Source organism: Phyllobates terribilis, unplaced genomic scaffold (assembly GCF_046119375.1).
Source record: "Phyllobates terribilis strain yellow unplaced genomic scaffold, ASM4611937v1 Scaffold_4__5_contigs__length_816908805, whole genome shotgun sequence".
In the NCBI taxonomy this organism is placed as follows: domain Eukaryota; kingdom Metazoa; phylum Chordata; class Amphibia; order Anura; family Dendrobatidae; genus Phyllobates; species Phyllobates terribilis.
The window spans coordinates 101,820,897-101,842,971 of NW_027362764.1; positions in this window are offsets into that span (position 1 = coordinate 101,820,897).

A 22,075-nucleotide genomic window follows, 5' to 3' on the forward strand; every position below is an offset into this window, starting at 1 on the left:
GGTCTATTAGTACACCACCTGCGGCACTAAAGACGCGTTCCGATAATACACTAGCAGCAGGGCAAGCTAGCACCTCCAATGCATACTGACTAAGCTCTGGCCATGTATCCAGCTTACAGACCCAAAACTTGAAGGGAGAAGAGCCGTCTGGGAGTACACTAAGAGGGCAAGACATGTAGTCTGTCACCATCTGACGGAAACGTTGCCTCCTGCTGACTGGAGCCGTCTGTGATGGTGTAGACATTTGTGGCGGTGGGGACACAAAAGTTTGCCACATTTCGGCCATACTGGTCTTGCCTTGTGCTGAGGCGCTGCTTCTGCTCCCTCTTTGTGCAGAGCTTCCTCCACTGCCTCGACGCACTGAGCTGCTTTGTAAAGCACTAGCAGCACTGCTCTCGGTTGGAATGGAGAACATGATGGAATGCACCAGTGCGTCTTGGTACTCCCGCATTTTACGCTCCCGGTTCAACGGTGTTATGAGGCTTTGTAAGTTGTCCCGGTAGCGAGGATCTAGGAGGGTGGACACCCAATAATCAGCCGTGTTGAGAATGTGGGCGATGCGGCGGTCGTTTCTCAGGCACTGCAGCATGAAATCAACCATGTGCTGCAGACTGCCAACTGGCCAAGAAACGCTGTCCCCTGCTTGAGGCGTGATCTCTGCCTGCTCTGCATCACCCCACCCTCGCTCTAGATACTGACTACTAGAGCATTGTGTACCTCCCTCCTCTGGACAGATGTCTTCCTCATCCATTGACTCCTCCTCATCCTCCTCACAAAGTGTCCCCTGCCTAGGCCTTTGTGAGGAACCACGTTGCGCAGACTGTAGAGAAGCAGATGGCATCTGTGACTCCTCATCCTCCACCTCTTCCAAAACCTCGTCCCTTAGTGCTTGCAGTGTTTTTTCAAGCAGGCAGATAAGGGGGATAGTCATGCTGACTAGTGCATCATCTGCAATCGCCATCCGCGTGGAATAATCGAAGGCACGCAAAACGTGGCAAATGTCCTTCATAGAGGCCCACTCAGTGGTGGTGAAGTGTGAACGGCGCGCACTGCGACTTGTTTGCGCCTGCTGCAGCTGGTACTCCATTACTGCTGCCTGCTGCTCACACAACCTCTCCAACATATGTAACGTTGAATTCCACCTGGTGGGTAGGTCACATATGATGCGATGTTCCGGAAGACGTAATCGGCACTGCAGAGCTGCAATGCGTGATCTTGCATTGCTGGAACGCCGCAAGTGAGCGCACTCTATGCGGACCTTGTGAAGCAGTGCATCAAGATCCGGATAGTCCCTCAAAAAACTCTGCACGACCAAGTTGAGCACATGTGCCAGACATGGGATGTGAGTGAGGTTGCCTAGGCCCAGAGCTGCCACCAGATTTCGGCCATTGTCACACACTACCATGCCTGGCTGGAGATTCGCTGGCACAAACCACATGTCGCTCTGCTGCTTGATGGCATTCCAGAGCTCCTGCACTGTGTGGCTTCGATTCCCGAAAGAAATTAATTTTAATACGGCCTGTTGACGTTTGGCCACGGCTGTGCTCATATTGGTCACCATAACAGGTAACCGTTCACGGGTCGATGTGGAGGTAGACCGTGACGGCTCCTGCAGCGCTGATTCACAGGAACTGGAGTATGAGGAGGAGTCAATGTGTACAGACTGGATTCCTGCAATCCTTGGAGTTGGCAGAACACGTACAGCGCCACTCTCAAGATTTGTACCCTGCTCCACAACATTTACCCAATGGGCAGTGAGGGTAAGGTATCGTCCCTGTCCATGCTTACTGGTCCACGCATCGGTGGTCAGGTGGACCTTGCTACTGACGGCGTTTTGTAGCGCATGTTTAATTTTTCCCTCCACATGATGTTGCAGGGCAGGGACGGCTTGCCTGCTGAAATAAAAGCGGCTGGGCACGTTGTATTGTGGGACTGCCAATGCCATAAAGTTACGGAATGTGTCAGTCTCCACCAGCCTGAATGATAGCATTTCAAGGGCCAGTAGTTTAGCAATGCCAGCATTCAGAGCCTGTGCTCGGGGGTGGTTTGCCGAGTATGGGCGCCTTTTCTCCCATGCCTGTGCTAACGATGGCTGTAGACTGGCCTGGGAGTGTGAGGATGACTGGGAAAGTGGTGCTGTGGGTGGAATTACACTGTGTCTCTGTACAACAGTGCCAGAGATTCTTCCATGGCGATCCTGTGAGGAAGCCAAACCAGCTGTGTGTGAGCTGGAGGAAGAGGCTACAACACGAGCTGAAGAGGTGGTAGGTGGCGCTGTAGGTTGGCCTAGGTCTTCAGTGTGTTTTTGTAACTCCACCACGTGCTTGGTCCGCACATGTTTCCACATATTTGTGGTATTGAGGTTGCTGACACTTTTCGCTCTTTTCACCTTCTGATTACACAGCTTGCATTTGACAAAGCAAATGTCATCTGCAACTGTGTCAAAAAAGGACCAGGCACTGCAAGTCTTGGGAGCGCCCGCTTTGGATTTTGGAAGAGCCATGCTCCTAATGGGTGCCAAAGTGGAGGCTACAGGCAACCAAGTCTGCCCCCTCCCTCTCCCTCCTTTTTGGGCCGTTCGGGGAATCTCTTCCTCAGAGCTGCTCCCACCACCTTCCTGTCCCTCACGCCATGATGGGTCAAGGACCTCATCATCTACACCACCCTCTTCAAACAACTGCTTCTCCTGGGTAGTCTCGACAGCACAGTACGCACCAGAAAGTGGCACCTGAGTCTCATCATAAGATGCGTACTGAGGTGTGCTGCTGACCATAGGCACTGGCCCACCTGCCTCTTCAGATTCAGATAGACAAAACGGTTGCGCATCACTGCATACTACCTCTTCTTCAAATTCTCGAATTCTGCTTGGCTGGCCCCCTCTTTCCAAGCCAAGAAATTCAGAGAACAGAAGTAGAGATGGCTCCTGTCCAGGGCTCTCTGACTGCCTGGGCAATTTGGCAGGTGGTGAAGAGACAGATGGGTGCTCTTCAGTGCTCAGGACCTGAGAGGATCTGGAACTAATTGAAGTCGATGCGTTAGCTGCCATCCATCCGACAACGGCTTCAATTTGGTCCTCGCGCAGCAGTGGGGTACGGCTAGCTCCTACAAAGCTGCGCATAAAGGACTGTTCCCTGGTAAAACTGGGGGATGCTGAGTCACTGGTGCCCGCAGCAGGCACAGAATCCCCACGTCCTCTCCCTGCAGGCACAGAATCCTCACGTCCTCTCCCTGCAGAAACTCCACGCCCACGACCACATGCCTTACTCCCTGCCTTCTTCATCTTGGTAGACTGATAAAGATAGGCAGAAAAGTACTAAGGGCTTAGTGTGCTTATTCCTGAACAGCTGCTAACAGGTATAAGAAACACTAATTTTATAAAGTGTGGACTAGACTTTAATATGAGCTAATGTGGAGTGTTTGGTGAACTTTATTTAGGTTTTTTTTGTCACAAAAAGACACTGGATGTGCCTAAAGATGTAATAACGATAGTATCACAAACTTTTTGTAGTTATTACAATGTAGGAAGGTAACCTACAATGCAATAGATGAGGCTGCAAAAAATAGGCTAATACTAATCTGGCTGGGGCTGCAGGGCCCAATGCTGCAGAAAGGCTCCTCTATCTACTCCTATATAGTGTGTTTGGAACCAATTTAGCTGAATACGGATGGAACCACCACACTAATAGGAGAAATCAGGAAAAATTATGAATTGGCAAAAAAGGACAATGTATGAGGCAGTGACACACACTGAGTGCACTACAACCAGACGTGGTTGAAGCACACACTACAGGGTGAGCTGCACTCACACACCAGACCTTGCAGACAGCGGTGAACAGTACAGATGCAGAGCACTGTGCACTAGCGCTGCAAGACCAAAAAAATTTCTCTATCTACTCCTATATAGTGTGTTTGGAACCAATTTAGCTGAATACGGATGGAACCACCACACTAATAGGAGATATCAGGAAAAATTATGAATTGGCAAAAAAGGACAATGTATGAGGCAGTGACACACACTGAGTGCACTACAACCAGACGTGGTTGAAGAACACACTACAGGGTGAGCTGCACTCACACACCAGACCTTGCAGACAGCGGTGAACAGTACAGATGCAGAGCACTGTGCACTAGCGCTGCAAGACCAAAAAAATTTCTCTATCTACTCCTATATAGTGTGTTTGGAACCAATTTAGCTGAATACGGATGGAACCACCACACTAATAGGAGATATCAGGAAAAATTGTGAATTGGCAAAAAAGGACAATGTATGAGGCAGTGACACACACTGAGTGCACTACAACCAGACGTGGTTGAAGCACACACTACAGGGTGAGCTGCACTCACACACAGAGACCTTGCAGAAAGCGGTGAACAGCAGAGAACTGTGCACTAGCACTGCAAGGCACAGCGATTTATAAAGTAGCTTGGGTAAAGCAGAATAGACCAAATAGGTAGCTAAAACTGTCCCTCAGAACAACAGCGTCCTATCCCTAACTGAATTCACAGCAGAGTGAGCTCAAAATGGCGGCGGCGGCTTTTATAGTGCATCATGACATCATTTCAGCAGCGAATCACAGCCATGCCATTAGTTAAGATGCCTACATGCCTAACAGGATGTGCCCACACTTCTTAGGATCCTCATTGGCTGAATAAAATGAAAATGGCTCATTGCATTATGGGAACTTCCGATTCCGGTATACGATATTGCAAAAGTATCGGAATTCCGATACCGCGAATATCGGCCGATACCCGATATTTCAGTATCGGAATGCTCAACACTATACATGACCATACTGTCTAAAAAAAATTTTTTACAGGCATCATAAACACCCGTTATAAAAATTATGTGGGTGTTGAATCATGGACCACGGTAACCTTACTGATATGGTGGTGGAGGATGAGGATGAGGAGAAGGAGGAGGACAAGAGCAAATAGCCAAAATCAGGAAGCGTATACCCATGTGTGGGTGTGAAGAGGTGCATGGGAATACAACTCCCAAAAAAAGACACTGGATTTGAGTTTGTTACGCTGCTATCATTCGGTGGTGTTGAGAAGTCTGGCCCAATCCAGCCCTTGTTCATTTTTATAAGAGTCAGCCTGTCAGCATTTTCAGTTGACAGGTGGATGCGCTTATCAGTTATAATTCCACCAGCGGCACTAAAAACCCGCTCTGATAAAACGCTAGCGACAGGGCAGGCCGGGACCTCCAAGGCGTAGAGAGCCAGTTCATTCCACGTATCCAGCTTGGATACCCAATAATTATAAGGCACAGAGGAATCACGGAGGACGTTGGTACGGTCCCTCAGCATTTTCTCAAGCTTTGCACTCCTTGTGAGAGTACCCCACGCCTCAGGGCCTGTGCGATGGGAGGGGCTGAGAAAATTCTCCCAGAACTTTGAAAGTGTTCCCCTGCCTCTGCTGGATTGAAGTTGTGTATCTCTTGCCTGTACTCCTTGGTGGTTCAACGAACTGTGACCTCTGCCGCCAGCGTTTTCAGATGGGAATTTTTTAATAGTTCCGCAACAAGGGCCTTCTGGTACTGCCCCATTTTTGTAGGCCTGTCCGCCTCAGGAATAAGAGATATAAAGCTCTCCTTGTAGAGTGGGTCTAGAAGTGTCACCAACCAGTAATGACTGTCACCCAAAATTTTGAGAACACGAGGGTCATGGGAAAGGCAGCGTAACATAAACTCAGCCATGCATGCCAGACTGCTAACAGGCAAGTCTTCCGTGTCCTCACCAAGAGGATGACTGACCATGCTCTCCTCCTCCTCTTTGTCCTCTGGCCATCCACGCTGAACAGACGGTATGACAGTTGTGCAGGTAGTACCGTCTATAGCGCATGAAACTAGTTTCTCCTCCTCCTCTTCCTCATTGTCATCCAATCCACGTTGGGATGAGATGAGGCTGGGCTGTGTGTAATTACCCTGTATGGTTCCTTGCTCCGCCTGCAATGCATCCTTTTTGATTGTGAGCAGAGAGTGTTTCAGAAGACAGAGAAGTGGGATGGTGACGCTAATTATGGCGTCATCGCCGCTCACCATCTTGGTGGAGTCCTCAAAGTTTTGGAGGATGGTACATATGTCTGACCTCCATGTCCACTCCTGAGGTCTTATGTGTGGAGTCTGAACTGAATACCGACGGCCTTGTCGATGCTGGTAGTAAACAACTGCCCTCTTCTGCTCACAAATCCTTCCCAACATCTGCAGTGTAGAGTTCCAACACGAGGGGACATCACACATCAGTCTGTGAGACGGAAGCTGCAAACGCTGTTGAAACACGGCAAGGGCGGTGGAAGCTGTAGGTGACTTTCTAAAGTTGGCACACAGGCGGCGTACTTTAACAAAGACATCCGGCTGCTCCGGGTAGGATTTGAGAAACCACTGAACCACGAGGTTAAGCACATGGGCCAGGCATGGTACGTGTGTGAGCTCACCTCGCCTCAGAGCCGCCACCAGGTTCCAGCCATTGTCGCACACGACCATGCCTGGCTGTAGGTTCAGCTGTGTGAGCCACATATCTGCCTGCTCTTTCAGAGCTGTCCACAACTCTTCAGCATTGTGCGGTTTGTCACCTAAGCATATTAGCTTCAGCACAGCCTGTTGCCGCTTGGCTGGGTCAGTGCTGCTGTGCTTCCAGCTTGTGACTAATGTGGTCATTTCGGAGATGGAGGCTGAAGAGGAGGAAGAGGCTGAGGAGGATGAGGTGCAAGAGCTGTAGACTGTGGGGGCAACCCTGAATGACCTAGGGCCCGCAATCCTTGGCATCGGGAGGACGTGTTCCGTCCCAAGGTCCGACTGGGTCCCGGCTTCCACTTTGTTAACCCAGTGTGCCGTCAGCGATATGTACCGTCCCTGCCCACAAGCACTTGTCCACGTGTCCGTGGTTAGGTGGACTTTCCCGGTAACTGCGTTGTTGAGCGCACGGCTAATGTTTTGGAACACATGATTGTGTAATGCGGGGACGGCACACCGGGAGAAATAGTGGCGGCTGGGGACCAAAAACTGAGGAATGGCCGCTGCCATCAGGTTGTGGAATGCTTCGGTTTTCACGAGCCTGAAAGGCAACATCTTGAGCGCAAGCAGTCGTGAAATGTGGGAATTAAGTAGTGTGGCCTATGGGGAGTTGGCTGCGTATTTGCGCTTGCATTCCAAGGACTGGGGTATGGACAACTGAACGCTGCGCTGGGACAAGGACATGGGCGTGCTTCCTGATGCTGCTACGAGAGTGTGCAACGACAGGTGCAGGGCAGAAGACATCTTTGCATGCACCATGGACAGGGGATTGGATTGCATTCACAACAGCGGAAGAAGCAATGGTGCCACCCGCAGACACTGTTTCTGGACCCTGGCGTTCGGCCCACAAAGTCAGGTACTTTGCTGCCATGTGCCTGATCATGCTGGTGGTGGTCAGGCTGGTCGTTTTGCCACCCCTGCTGATGCTGGCCTGGCAGGTAGTGCAAATGGCCTTTTTGAGATTATCGGCAGAGTCTTTAAAAAACAACCAGACTCGGGAACACCTAACAGTTGTACTGGCAACTTCCTTCGTGTTAGTGTTACAGGGAACAGTTGCCTGCCTTTTTTCTGCGGCCACCACACTGCTTCTTCTTGCCTGTTGGGGTGCTCTGCCTAAATATTTTTTCAGAGGTAGATGCAGAAAAAAATTATATTCAATTTGCAACCTGATGGAGGTCAGAATAGATGGACTAATAGAACAAGTCCCACACACTGCTAGAAGGCCAAATATTTTTTCAGAGCTAGATGCAGAAAAAAATTATATTCAATTTGCAACGTGATGGAGGTCAGTATAGATGGACTAATAGAATGATGCTATGCCCAAAAGGTTTTACTTCACTAGGTGCAGTAAAAAAATTGGTATTCTATACACAGGTGGTGTAGCTTGCAACACAGATAGGCTACTCCACTGACTAACACACTCTGCAATAGGCCAAAAAGGATTAGCTTTGCTAGATTTAGCCAAATGCTGTGAAAAAAACTTGCACAGCACTGGCACAGACCTGCCTGGCAAAAACTGATAGGAACGATGTAACTTAGTCCTGAAAAGGACTTCAATTACAATTAGTCTTTACTCCCAACCTATCTATTTAAGAGCACAGACCTGCCTGATAAAAGTCGTAGAAAATGCTGTAACCTAGTCCTTAAAAGGACTGCAATCACAACTCTTCCCTACTCCCAAGCTATCTGTAGATTTGTGCGAAAATTGGCTTGAAATTAACAAGGTATAGCGCACACAGCAACAGCGGTGCCGTCTAACACGCAGCTGCAGCAGTGAGAAAATGGTGGCGACGGGGAAAATGGCTGGGTCTTATAGGGCAAGGACATGTGACATACACTGCCAATGACACATGCCCTTGCTTGTGTGAAAAAAAGCTCTTCGCTCTGTGTGTGCGCTGCTGATAGGCTGACAGATTGCACCTCCCCACTGTAAATGCGGGAAAGAGAAAAAAAAAATGGAGATCTTCATTATTCCTGCAGAGATCCATCCCCTGCCCCTCCCCCCGCCCCGCTGTACACTCAAACTGCGTATTGACATTAATTTTCATCATTACTGAGAAAAAATCCAGTTATGATTTTGGTGCACGAACAGTTATCGAACATAACCTCGAACAGCCGAATTTTTTTCAAATCGTTCGTGTTCGCCAAACGGCTCGAACACCGCCCAAAACAGCTCGAATTTGAGATTGGCGAACAGTTCGAGTCGAACAACGCTCATCTCTAGTTATTAGATCAGGGTTCCCCAACTCTAGTCCTCAAGAGCCACCAACAGGTCATGTTTTCAGCATTTCCGTTGTATTGCCCAGGTGATAATTAGATCACCCGCTCAGGCAATAATTCCATCACCTGTGCAATACTAAGGAAATCCTGAAACATGACCTGTTGGTGGACCTTGAGGACTGGAGTTGGGGATCACTGTATTAGATGATCTGCCATGTAAATACAGAAAATTAAATTCTGTAAAAATCAAATCAAGGCAGCAAAGATTGAGACAGAGAGACTCATTGTCAGAGAAAGTAAAAATAATCCCAAAATATTCTTTAACTACATAAATAGTAAGAAACTAAAAAATGATAGTGTTGACCACCTTAACCACTTCACACTAGAGCCTGTTTTTGCCTTTGTGATCGGGCCAATTTTTTCAATTCTGACCACTGTCACTTTATGAAGCAATTACTCTGGAACGCTTCAACGGATTCCCCTGATTCTGAGAATGTTTTTTCGTGACATATTGTACTTCATGATAGTGGTAAAATTTCTTTGATATCACTTGCGTTTATTTGTGAAAAAATCGGAAATTTGCCGAAAATTTTGAAAATTTTGCAATTTTCAAACTTTGAATTTTCATGCCCTTAAATCAGAGAGATATGTCACACAAATAGTTAATAAATAACATTTCCCACATGTCTACTTTACATCAGCACAATTTTGGAACCAAAATTTTTTTTTGTTAGGGAGCTATAAGGGTTAAAATTTGACCAGCGATTTCTCATTTTTCCAACAAAATTTACAAAAACATTTTTTTAGGGACCACATCATATTTGAAGTCACTTTGAGGGGTCTTTATGACAGAAAATACCCAAAAGTGACACCATTCTAAAAACTGCACGCCTCAAGGTGCTCAAAACCACATTCAAGAACTTTATTAACCCTTCAGGTGCTTCACAGGAATTTTTGGAATGTGGAAGAAAAAAATTAACATTTAACTTTTTTCACAAAAATGTTACTTTAGACCCAATTTTTTTTATTTTCACAGGGGTAACAGGAAAAAATGGACCCCAAAATTTTTTGTGCAATTTCTCTTGAGCGCGCTGATGCCCCATATGTGAGGGAAAACCACTGTTTGGGCGCACTGCAGGGTTCGGAAGGGAAGGAGCGCCATTAGACTTTTTGAATGTAAAATTTGTCTGAATAATTAGCAGACACCATGTTGCATTTGGAGAGCCCCTGATGTTCCTAAACAGTGGAAACCCTCCACAAGTGACACCATTTTGGAAACTAGACCCCTTAGGGAACATATGTAGTTGTGTGGTGAGCACCTTGAACCCCAAGGTGCTTCACAGAAGTTTATAATATTGAGCTGTAAAAATAAAATTTTCACATTTTTCCCACAAAAACGTTTTTCATCCCTTAATTTTGCATTATCATAAGGGTAATAGAATAAATTGCACCATGAAATTTGTTGTGCAATTTCTCCTGAACACGCCGATACCTCATATGTGGGGTAAACCACTGCTTTGGTGTACGGCAGGGTTCGGAAGAGAAAGGAGCGCTATGTTGGCTGGGATAGGCAGCAGACACCATGTCACATTTGAAGAGTCGCTGACATGCCGAAACAGCAGAAACCCCCACAAGTGACCCCATTTTGTAAACGACACCTCTCAAGGAATTCATCTAGGGAAGTAGTGAGTATTTTTTAATTTTTAAATTTATACCATTGGGCAGTGAAAAAAGCATAATTATATTTTTACCCTCAGATTTTACATTTTCACACAGGGCAATGGGTAAAAATGGTGCCGAAATGTGTCACACAATTTCTTCTAAAAGTGGCAATACCCCATATGTGGCTGTATCGTACCGCTCAGCCATACGGCGAGATCTGGGGGGGACGGAGCGCTATTTGATAATTGGAGAACAAATTATTGTAGAATAGGCATTTGGATTTGGGAGCACAAAATTTTCTGAATTTCTTTTGGGGGGCAAGGGCCATTTCGCTTTTCCAGAGCCTTTCTGCTACCAGTAACTTGGAAGTCCCTTATATTTTTAACAGGTGACGGACCTGAGTGGGGACTAGCTTTTTTTGAGGACTGAGTTGAAGCCTTTATTGGGAACATTTTACGTAACATTTATCCGGCGCTCTAGGCTGAGCACTTACATCGGGGTTTCCATCTAAATTTCCAAGTGATGTAATTCAGATGAAACCCCTGTAGGATCAATTCACTGTAATGAGGCAGCAGAGTTACTCTGGACACCGTCTGGCCTCTGTTTAGCGGTGTCCTTTTTTTCAGAAGTGCACAAAACTGTGGCCAACCGCACTTTTATGCACACCTAAAACAAATGACACCGTGGGATCCCAGGCTAGACGGCATCCACAGTGGCCTATATCAGCCTCATTACAGGGAATCTTCCATCATGGGTTCCGGCTGAATCACATATTTCAGAGATTTACACGGAAACTCTGGCGTAAGTGCTCAGCGCAGAGCGCAGGATAAATGTGTGCCGAGCCATACTGCGATCTTTGGGAGACATAATAAACAAATCAGTAGCAGGTGAAGAATTGGTTTTATTTATTTTTTTACGCCGTTCCTAGTGTGATATAACTGATTAGATTACTTTATTCTTCGGGTCGGTGCGATTACAGAGATACCATATTTATATCGGGTTTTTATGACTGACAGCTGTCACACACTAAGAGACGCTTTTTTTTTTGCAAAATCTAGTTTTTGCATCGCCATATTTTGAGAGCTATAATTTTTCCATATTTCGGCCGACAGAGTCATGTGATGGCTTGTTTTTTGCGGGACGAGTTGACATTTTTATTGGTACCATTTTTGGGTACGTGACATTTTTTGATCGCTTTCTATTCCGTTTTTTGGGAGGTAAAATTAACAAAAACCAACAATTCAGGAATTGTTTTTTGAGGTTTTTTTTTATGCCGTTCTGCGTGTGGTAAAAGTGATCAGGCAGCGTTATTCTTTGGGTCAGTACGTTTATAGTAATACTACACGTACTGTATTTTTTTTATGTTTTGGCGCTTTTACACTAACTATTTTATAGAAAAAATATTTTTTTTGCATTGCTTTATTCTGAGAGGTATAACTTTTTTATTTTTCGGCTGATGGAGCTGTATGGCAGCTTGTTTTTTGCGGAACAAGATGACGTTTTCAGCGGTACCATTTTTATTTCCATTTTGCTTTTTGATTACATTTTTTTCCACTTTTTGTTTGGCAATATGAGGAAAAAGCATAGTTTTTTGCTCCGTTTTTATTTATTTTTATTACGGTGTGCACAGAAGGAGTTAATTAGTGTGACAGTTTTATAGCTCGGGTTGTTTCGGACGCGGCAATACCAAATATGTGTACTTTTTTTATTTTTGCATAAATATATGGATTTATCGGTTTAATATTTTATTTATTTTTATTTATTTTGTATTTTTTTTTTAACAGTTTCAAAACATTTTTTTTACATTTTTACTTAGTCCCTGTATGGGACATTAATTTTTATTTTTCTGATCCCTGATCTCATGTAATGTAATAGACATATATTACATTATATGAGATCTTCACTGACTGTTTCACAGTCAGTCTCCTGCCAGGCTACAGCTGCATGCTGAGCCAGGCAGGACACCATATATGGCAGAGCTGGAGGCGGTCATGTGACCTCCAGCTGCCATAGCAACCCAAGGTCCTGAAAGGAATCAGGGGTCGTCGGAGAGGTAAGTGGACGACCCCCTCTCCTCCTGCTGTCTCCTATATGCCGCGATCACTATAGATCGCGGTATATAGAAGACAGCAAAGGGTTAACATCACTGGGACCTGATCTAATCAGGTCCCGATGATGTTCCCTGTCAGAGCTATCACTCTGCACCGCTCCCGCAGCGCTTGCAGGACCCTGGGGGTCCTGAGCGCTGCGAGACCACCCACCGTTTTTAAACGTCCGCGCTGCACAGAGCCCAGGCAGCGTGGACGTTTATCTACAGTGGGCGGTCGGGAAGCGGTTAAAATAGTCTGGGTGAAATGGTGGATGAGGAAAAAGCCAATATGCTAAATGATTTTTTTTCAATAGTATTTACACAAGAAAATCGCATGACAGAAAACATGATCAGTGATGACAAAAATTCTCCATTAAATGTCACTTGCTTAACCCAGCAGGAAGTACGGCGGCGTCTAAAAATCACTAAAGTTGACAAATCCCCGGGCCCGGATGGGATACACCCGCGAGTACTGCAGGAATTAAGTAACGTCATAGATAGACCATTATTTTTAATCTTTAACGATTTCATAATAACAGGGTCTGTACCACAGGACTGGCGTATAGCAAATGTGGTGCCAATATTCAAAAAGGGGACAAAAACTGAACTTGGAAATTATAGGCCAGTAAGCTTAACCTCTACTGTGGGTAAAATCCTGGAGGGTTTTCTAAGAGATGCTATACTAGAATATCTGAAGAAGAATAACCTCATGACCCAATATCAACATGGGTTTATGAGGTTCCTGTCAAACTAATCTGATCAGCTTTTATGAGGAGGCAAGTTCCGGACTGGACCAAGGAAAATGCAGTGGATGTTGTGTATATGGACTTTTCAAAAGCTTTTGATACGGTTCCACACAAAAGGTTGATGCATAAAATGAGAACAATGAGGATAGGGGAAAATATATGTATGTGGGTTAAGAACTGGCTCAGTGATAGGAAACAAAGGGTGGTTATTAGTGTTGAGCGAGCATGCTCGATACTGCTGGGTACTCGCCCGAGCATCTCACTACTCGGGATGTTCGGCGAGCACCGAGCATTTCCGGGTTACTCGGGCGGGAGCTCGGGTCTCCACCCTGCACGTTTGGCGCTCTTTACAGAGCCAATGAACATGCAGGGATTGCCAGCCAGTCACTGTAATACCGCAGCCATGTTGTTTGTGGGCATTACAGTGACTGGCTGGCCGCACAGCGTCACCTCGAGTATTTAAAACCGGGCGCCGCCATCTTGGACACAGTCGCTCCGGATCAGACAGTGTAGGGAGAGTGCTGCTGACCCAGGGAGAGATTTATACTGCGAAATAGGTAGTGTAGGGTCTCTAAAGCCTGCCAAATCAAACAAACAGTCCTTCTCAGGACTAATATCCATCCCAGATATCAGGCAGGCTGTATAGTAGACGCAGCGGTTATACCAGCAAACGCTGCATTACAGTCCTGTGTGCTCCTGCTGGTCAAATTGCTAGACTTATTCCCCGGTCTCAGGGGCCAGGAAAAATCCTTTTTTTCTTTCATCTAAATCCTGTATTTTTTTTTCCTCAGTCAGACTGTCCAAATCCGCGTATTATTAACCTTTTTGTATCCCCACCCCCCCAAAAAAAAAAATAAAATAATTTAGTGTGTCTGTGACTGTTCAGACACCAATATATCTGTTTAAAAGAGTCTGGTGTAGGCCAGAAAAGTATAACTGTGGTTTTGCAGTTCCACGGGTCAAATCTCTGTATTATCCTTTTACTCTGTCGCCTCATTGGGGGACACAGGACCATGGGTGTTATGCTGCTGTCCAGTAGGAGGCGACACTATGCTTAATCTGAAAAAGATTAACTGTGGCTCCTCCTTTTCAGTATACACCCCTGGATGGCGTCAGCCTTCTCCAGTTTTTGCTTAGTGTCGCATAGGAGGCACACCTAAAATATTTTACTCCGATTTTTTTCCGAGGATTACAGATGAAGATAAATGGGTCTCCTGCGAGACTCCCGGCATGGCTCGTTCCTCTGCCCCCTTTTATGGGGTGCACAGTTGAAGTCGAGATGGCATATTCCCCATGTTGCTCCTTCCCCCTCGGGTGCTGGTTCGAAGTCGAGACCCCCTCCTTCCCCAATTCCTTTTGGTCTCTGGGTTGAGGTCGAGGCGAGGATAAAGCCCCCTGACGGTGACAACAGCACCCTCCCTAATCCCCCTCTGGGGGGTATTAGGTTGAGACACCTCAGGTAGGGCCTGTACAGGCAGCAAGCTGCAGCTCCCAGTAGCTGACACACTGCACTGAGTCTAGGAACCTCAGCCCTGCTGCGAACTCCTGTTGGGGCCGGGGGGTGAGTGCAGGCTGACATGGAACATACAGACACAGGCCTTCCTGGCTCTGTCTCTGTGGCGGCACCAGCGCTATGGTGCCTCAGGGGGACCCTTCAAGGTGGGGTTATTACTGCCTTTAAATCCGGGGGGGTCCGGTTCAGATCCGCCCCCCTCCCCACCCCCCGGACTTCCGTGCTGGCCTGGAGCCCTTTTGGGCATCAGCTTTATAATTTACACCACGGCTCCGGCCTAGCAAAATCCCCCGCCCTGCCCCCCGGATGACGAATATGACACTCTACAGTGTCATAGAAGGGACGGATCCAGACTGAAGGGGCGCGTTTTTTCACTGCACATGCCTCCCTTTTCAGCTCTCCGCCCACTTTCTTCTTCATACTCCGGTGGCCATTATCTACTGCAGGAAAACATTAACCCTGCAGCTACCGGTCGACACATACAGACAAGGCCTGTCAGTCTCCGGGGGGCACAGGACTGTGGATCTTCAGCGCTGGACCTAGAGACACACTGGTGGGGTAAGATCACAGCTGGAGTCTCTCCCTCGGCTGTGAATCCTATAAGCTAATCTGCATAGCCAGGGCCCTCTGCATAGCCACCCCTGTACACTATGCCAGGCTCAAGGTCCAAGAGAACCAGGCAGGACTGCTATTATGCACTCTGTACAGCCTGCAGTAATACTCTCCCCAGTGGCAGCACGTACCCACACTGTCAGGACTGCATCCAGGCTGCTGTGCCAGAGCCCCAAGAAGCCCCTGCCAATACTTCAGTGTCTAATACCACACCGGAAAGGGTCACTCAGATGTCGCAATCTATGACGCAGTCTATAGATAACCTCACATCCACATTGCTTCAGGCTATGCAGAGTCATGCCTCGGCTATGAACACTACCCAGCAAAGAGAGAGTTCCACTCGGGGACATGATGGCACGGGCACATCCAGGTCTAGGTCAGGACGCAAGCGGACCCACAGGTCACGTTAATCTGCGTCATCCCATACCACACGGTCATCCCCTTCTAGGGAGAGACACCGTAGTCCCAGCTCATCTAGACCGTCCCCTGCCAGGGACAGACAATACAGATCCCCACAGCCATCCCTGACCAGAGAAGGCCTCCGCTCCGGTTCACCCAGCAGGAGATGCCTTAGTGATACACAGGATTCGGAAGACATCTGTGATTCCGACTCAGACAATGAAACCGAAGGGTCCCTAATCCCTATCCCCCCTAGCAATACAGTGCTAGTCGATGAACTAATCTCATCCATCCATCGGGTGCTAGACATCTCTGATCTACCCCCGGAGACACCAGGACATAAGATTTCCTTTGAAGGAGTTCTGAAACCGCCTAAAGTCTTCTTTGACCACCGAGAATTTAAAGCGATCCTTAAAAAGCAGTTCTCACAACCTGAGAAGAAGTTTACTAATCGCAAATATCTGGAGGCGCGGTACCCCTTCCCACAGGAGGTCACCAAACAATGGACAGATCCACCTGAAGTGGATCCCCCAGTCTCTAGGCTAGCAGCACAGTCACTCCTTTCACTGCCAGATAGCTCAACCCTCAGGGACACAGCAGACCGGCAGGTAGAACGCATGGCTCGTTCAATTTTCGAGGCCGCAGGGGCCTCCCTGGCTCCCGCGTTCGCCTCAGTTTGGGCTGCCAAGGCCATCTTGGCTTGGGGCCAAAATTTACAAGCTAGCCTACAAGTACCTTCCCCTGAACTGTCAGACCAAGCGGCCCAAATAGCAGTTGTAGCAGATTACATGCTTCATGCAGCTCTGGATTCTGCTAGGGGTGCAGCTGGGATAGCATCAAACGCCATCACGATTCGGCGTATCCTCTGGCTGCGGGAATGGAAAGCAGATGCAGCCTCAAAGAAGTCCCTCACTCACCTCCCATACCTCAGTGGTTGACTTTTCAGTGAACAATTGGACACAATGATATCCAACGCCACCGGGGGTAAGAGTACCTCTCTCCCCCAACTGAAGCCCAAACACACTAGAAGCGCAACCAAACACTATTCCGATCCTTTCGGAACTCTTCCGGCTGGTCCGTCTCGTGACCAGCACAAAATAACAACCGCTCCCCACGCAGAGACAACTCGCGGTCGACGCAGAAGTCGGACAAGACCTGGCAGTCAAAAGCAGGCCAGTCAAAGTCCAAAAGAGAAAAATCTCAGATTTCCTCCTCATCATGACTCACGGACTCCAGAAGACACCCCACCCGTAGGCGGCCGACTTTTGCTCTTTCATCAAGTCTGGCTGCCTATTACAGAAGACAGGTGGGTCAGGGAACTAGTGTCTTCGGGATACAAGATAGAGTTCACTTCCAACCCAAGGGTTCTACTCCAATCTATTCGTAGTCCCCAAGAAAGGAGGCGGCGTACGGCCCATATTGGACCTAAAACAGCTCAACAAATATGTACGGGTACGTCATTTTCGCATGGAATCCCTTCGGTCCATCATTGCGTCCATGGAGAAGGGAGAATTTCTCGCCTCCATAGACATTCAAGACGCATACCTGCATATACCAATTGCACCCACCCATCAGAGATTTCTCAGGTTCGCAATCGACCAGGACCACTACCAGTTAGTGGCTCTCCTGTTCGGACTCGCCACGGCTCCCAGAGTGTTTACCAAAGTCATGGCAGCCACCATGGACGTCCTGCACTTCAGAGGCATAGTAGTCGTTCCATATCTGGACGATCTCCTTATCAAGGCTCCTACCTTCAAGGACTGCGAGCGTAGCGTCTCAATCACAATCGACACTGAGTCGCCTGGGCTGGTTAGTCAACCTACAAAAGTCATCAGCAACCCCGAGTCAGTCTCTAACCTTCCTGGGAATGTTATTCAACACCTTCAGGGGTCTAGTGCTCCTTCCCAAGGACAAGGCGCTGCCTCTCCGTTTAGGAGTCCGCACCCTCCTAAGCAAACCCCTTCGATCTCTCCGGTTTGCCATGAGAGTCCTTGGCAGGATGGTGGCGGCAATAGAAGTGGTCCCATTTGCACAGCTTCACCTCAGGCCTCTCCAACTAGCCATCCTGAAGTCATGGGACAGGAACCCTTTTTCTCTCGACAGGGAGTTCCAGTTGACGTCGTCAATCAGGAGGTCCCTGCACTGGTGGCCCAAGCCAACCTCACTAACAAAGGGGAAATCCTTTCTCACGGGTCAATGGAAGGTTCTGACCACTGACGCGAGCCTGGCGGGTTGGGGTGCGGTACACCTGCACCACAGAGCACAGGGCAAGTGGTCCCCAGCAGAAGCGACCATGCCCATCAACATCTTGGAAATTCTCCTGGCATTGAGAGCCTTCCATCACTTACTGGCAGCCTCTCACATCAGAGTACTGTCGGACAATGCCACGGCTGTGGCATATGTGAATCACCAAGGTGGGACCCGCAGTGCCCAGGCGATGCGAGAAGTGACACGCTTTCTCCACTGGGCGGAATATACAGGTTCGGTTCTCTCTGCGGTCCACATTCCGGGTGTGGACAACTGGGAAGCAGACTTGCTCAGCCGGCAAGGAATGGACTCGGGAGAGCGGTCTCTCCATCCCGAAGTTTTTCGCCAGATCTGCCATCGCTGGGGGACTCCGGACGTGGACCTAATGGCATCCCACTTCAATCTCCAACTTCATGGCCAGAACACAGACCCGCGGGCGCTAGGAGCGGATGCCCTGGTTCAGGACTGGACCCAGTTCCAGCTCCTGTACATTTTTCCACCTCTCCCCCTGATATCCAGAGTGGTGAGGAAGATCAAGCAAGAGGGAGTTCCAACCATCCTAATCGCACCAGACTGGCCCAGACGTACGTGGTACGCCGACATCGTGCAGCTCACAGCAGACGTCCCCTGTCGTCTCCCCGACCGCCCAGATCTTCTGTCACAAGGCCCGTTCTACCACCAGAACTCGGGGGCCCTCAATTTGACGGCATGGCCATTGAGACCTGGGTTTTAACCCAGTCAGGGTTCTCGCCTGACGTCATTGGAACCATGATCAGAGCACGGAAGCCAACCTCTGCAAAGATTTATTACCGTACCTGGAAAGCCTTCTTTACCTGGTGCGAATCTCGTGGCCAGACCCCATTCCCTTATTCCCTCCCCAGGGTACTTGGGTTTCTCCTATCGAGTCTGGAGGCCAGACTGTCCCTGGCCTCCCTTAAGAGCCAAGTGTCAGCTCTCTCACTGCTTTTTCAGAGGCGCATTGCTAACAAGCCCCAAGTAAGGACATTTCTTCAGGGGGTTTCCCCGATAGGTTCTCCCCTACAGACGACCACTAGAAACGTGGGATCTCAACCTGGTGCTGACAGCATTGCTGGAAACACCTTTTGAACCCCTTAGGGAAGTCTCACTCTGCCTTCTATCCCAGAAAGTGGTTTTCCCAGTGGCAATCACATCGTTACACAGGGTGTCTGAACTCACAGCACTCTCCTGCAGACAACCCTTCCTGGCTTTTTACCAGGACAAGGTAGTTCTCCGTACGGTCCCATCCTTCCTTCCGAAGGTTGTGTCCAACTTCCACCTTAATGAGGAAATTTAACTGCCATCCCTCTGTCTGGTCCCGGTTCATAGAGTGGAGAAGGCTCTGCATACGCTTGACCTTGTCAGGGCATTACGTATCTGTGTCTAGGACTGCGCCCTTCCGGAAGTCTGATTCTCTTTTTCTTCTTCTGGAAGGCGGCCGCAAGGGTCTACCACCTTCCAAAGCTACCCTTGCCAGGTGGTTCAAATCCACCATACAAGAGGCCTACCGCCTCAAAACTTCTCCTCTTCCAGCAGGTATTACGGCACACTCTACATGTGCGGTAGGGGCCTCCTGGGCCATTCGGCACCAGGCCTCGGCGCAACAAGTGTGTAAGGCAGCCACCTGGACTAGCCTACACACGTTTACCAAACACTACAGGGTTTATACCCAATCCTCAGCAGACGCGAGCCTGGCTAGACGTATCCTGCAGGCGGCAGTGCCCCAATTATAGGGGCCTGTCTACACAATATTCGTCCATTGCTTCCCACCCAGGGACTGCTTTGGGACGTCCCATGGTCCTGTGTCCTCCAATGAGGCGACAGAGTAAAGGAGATTTTTGTGTACTCACCATAAAATCTCGTTCTCTTAGCCTCTAATTGGGGGACACAGCTCCCACCCTGTTGCCCGTTCCTGGCCATTGTCATGTTGAGTTCTCATATTGTTTTTTTCTTGAGCTCGTACATAGTTGCCTTCTTATAGGCATGGTTATGTTATCCATGTTACATTCCTCCTACTGCTTTTGCACAAAACTGGAGAAGGCTGAAGCCGTCCAGGGGTGTATACTGCAGAGGAGGAGCCACAGTTAATCTTTTTCAGATTAAGCATAGTGTCGCCTCCTAGTGGACAGCAGCATAACACCCATGGTGCTGTGTCCCCCAATTAGAGGCTAAGAGAAAGAGATTTTACGGTGAGTACACAAAACTCTCCTTTTTTGGCATTTTTTGCCGTAAACAAAAAAAACAGTAATAGTGTCTCCCTGACTGGTCAAACACCAATATATCTGTTTAAAAGATTCTGGTGTAGGCCAGAGAAATAGAACTGTGGTTTTCCTCTTCCACGGTTCTAATCTCCCTTTTATTACCCTTTTTCCATTGATAGTGCGAGTGTAAGCTATTTTACTTGATTTACAATGGGCAAGGCGCGTGGCAAGGGACGTGGAACTGGACGTTCTGGTGATGGTGCGTGTAGAGGATGGGGCCGTTGCCAAGGTGAAAATGTGCGACAACCAACAGCCACATCTTCTCGCTCCCACTTCTTGACCGAATTACTAGGGAAGCACACAACTACAAGACCACTATTGCGAACTGATCAGTGTGAACAGGTTATTGATTGGATAGCAGATAATACTTCCAGTTACCTGGGCACCACCACCTCCGGTCTGTCTTCCACACGGTCAAGTTTTAGTAGCCGTGAGTCTCGACCGCATACTCCTCCTCACCCTGATGCTCCTTCCTCCCACCATGCCGAGTGTCGTCAGACAGCAACTGATCCCACACTTGGACACTCTGAAGAGCTGTTCACTGGTCCATTTCCATATTTGTGCCCCTCGCCTGCTCCGTTTGAAGTGGTGGAAGAGGAGATCCCATGTAGCAATGCCCAAATATTTGAACATCCACAGCCAGAGGAAGTCGACGCTGGCAATTTGTCACAAGAGGTGGACGATAACGAGACAATTTCCACGAAGTGAGGAGGATGACCGTGGTGCGGAAGTGGAAGAGGAGGAGGTGGTGGATTATCTAGTAACTGACCCAACGTGGCAGGAGGACATGCAGAGTGAGGCCAGCAGCACACAGGGGGAGGGAGGCAGAGTACCCCAACAGGCAGGAAGAAGCAGTGTGGTGGCCGCAGACAGAAGGCGGGCAACAGTTCCCCGTAACACCAACACGAGGGACGTTGCCAGTACAACCGGTAGGTCTTCCAGAGTCTGGAATTTTTTTAAAGACTCTGCTGATAACCCCAAAAAGTCCATTTGTACCACCTGCCATGCCAGCATCAGCAGGGGTGACAAAAGTATCAGCCTGACCACCACCAGCATGATCAGGCACATGGCAGCAAAGCACCCGACTTTGTGGGGTGAACCCCAGGGTCCACGACCAGTGTCAGCGGGTGTCACCACTGCTTCTTCCGCTATTGTGCGTGTAATAGAACCCCCTGTTGTGCGTGCAAGGCAATCCCCTGTCCATACTGCATGCAAAGATGCCCCCTCCTCTCAGTCTTCACTTGTTTTGGCAGTTTCTCAAGAAACAGCATCAACGTCCACGTCCCACTGCAGCGTTCAATTGTCCATATCCCAGACCTTTGAACGAAAGCGCAAATTCGCAGCCAACGCCCCACAGGCCACAGTCCTAAATTCGCACATTTCACGACTGCTTGCGTTGGAAATGCTGCCTTTTAGGCTGGTGGAGACTGAATCCTTCCGCAACCTTATGGCGGTGGCCGTCCCTCGGTACTCGGTCCCCAGCCGACACTATTTTGCCCGGTGTGCCATCCCCGCACTACACAAGCACGTGTCTCAAAACATCTGCCGTGCCCTCAACAACGCAGTTACTGGGAAAGTCCACACGACATGGACACGTGGACAAGTGCTTGTGGCCAGGGACGGTACATCTCCCTGACGGCACACTGGGTAAACATAGTGGAAGCCAGGACCCAGTCGGACCTTGGGATGAAACACATCCTCCCCACACCGAGGATTGCGGGCCCTATGTCAGTCAGAGTTGCCCCCACAGTGTACAGCTTCTGTGCATCATCCTCCTTCTCCTCCTCATGTTCA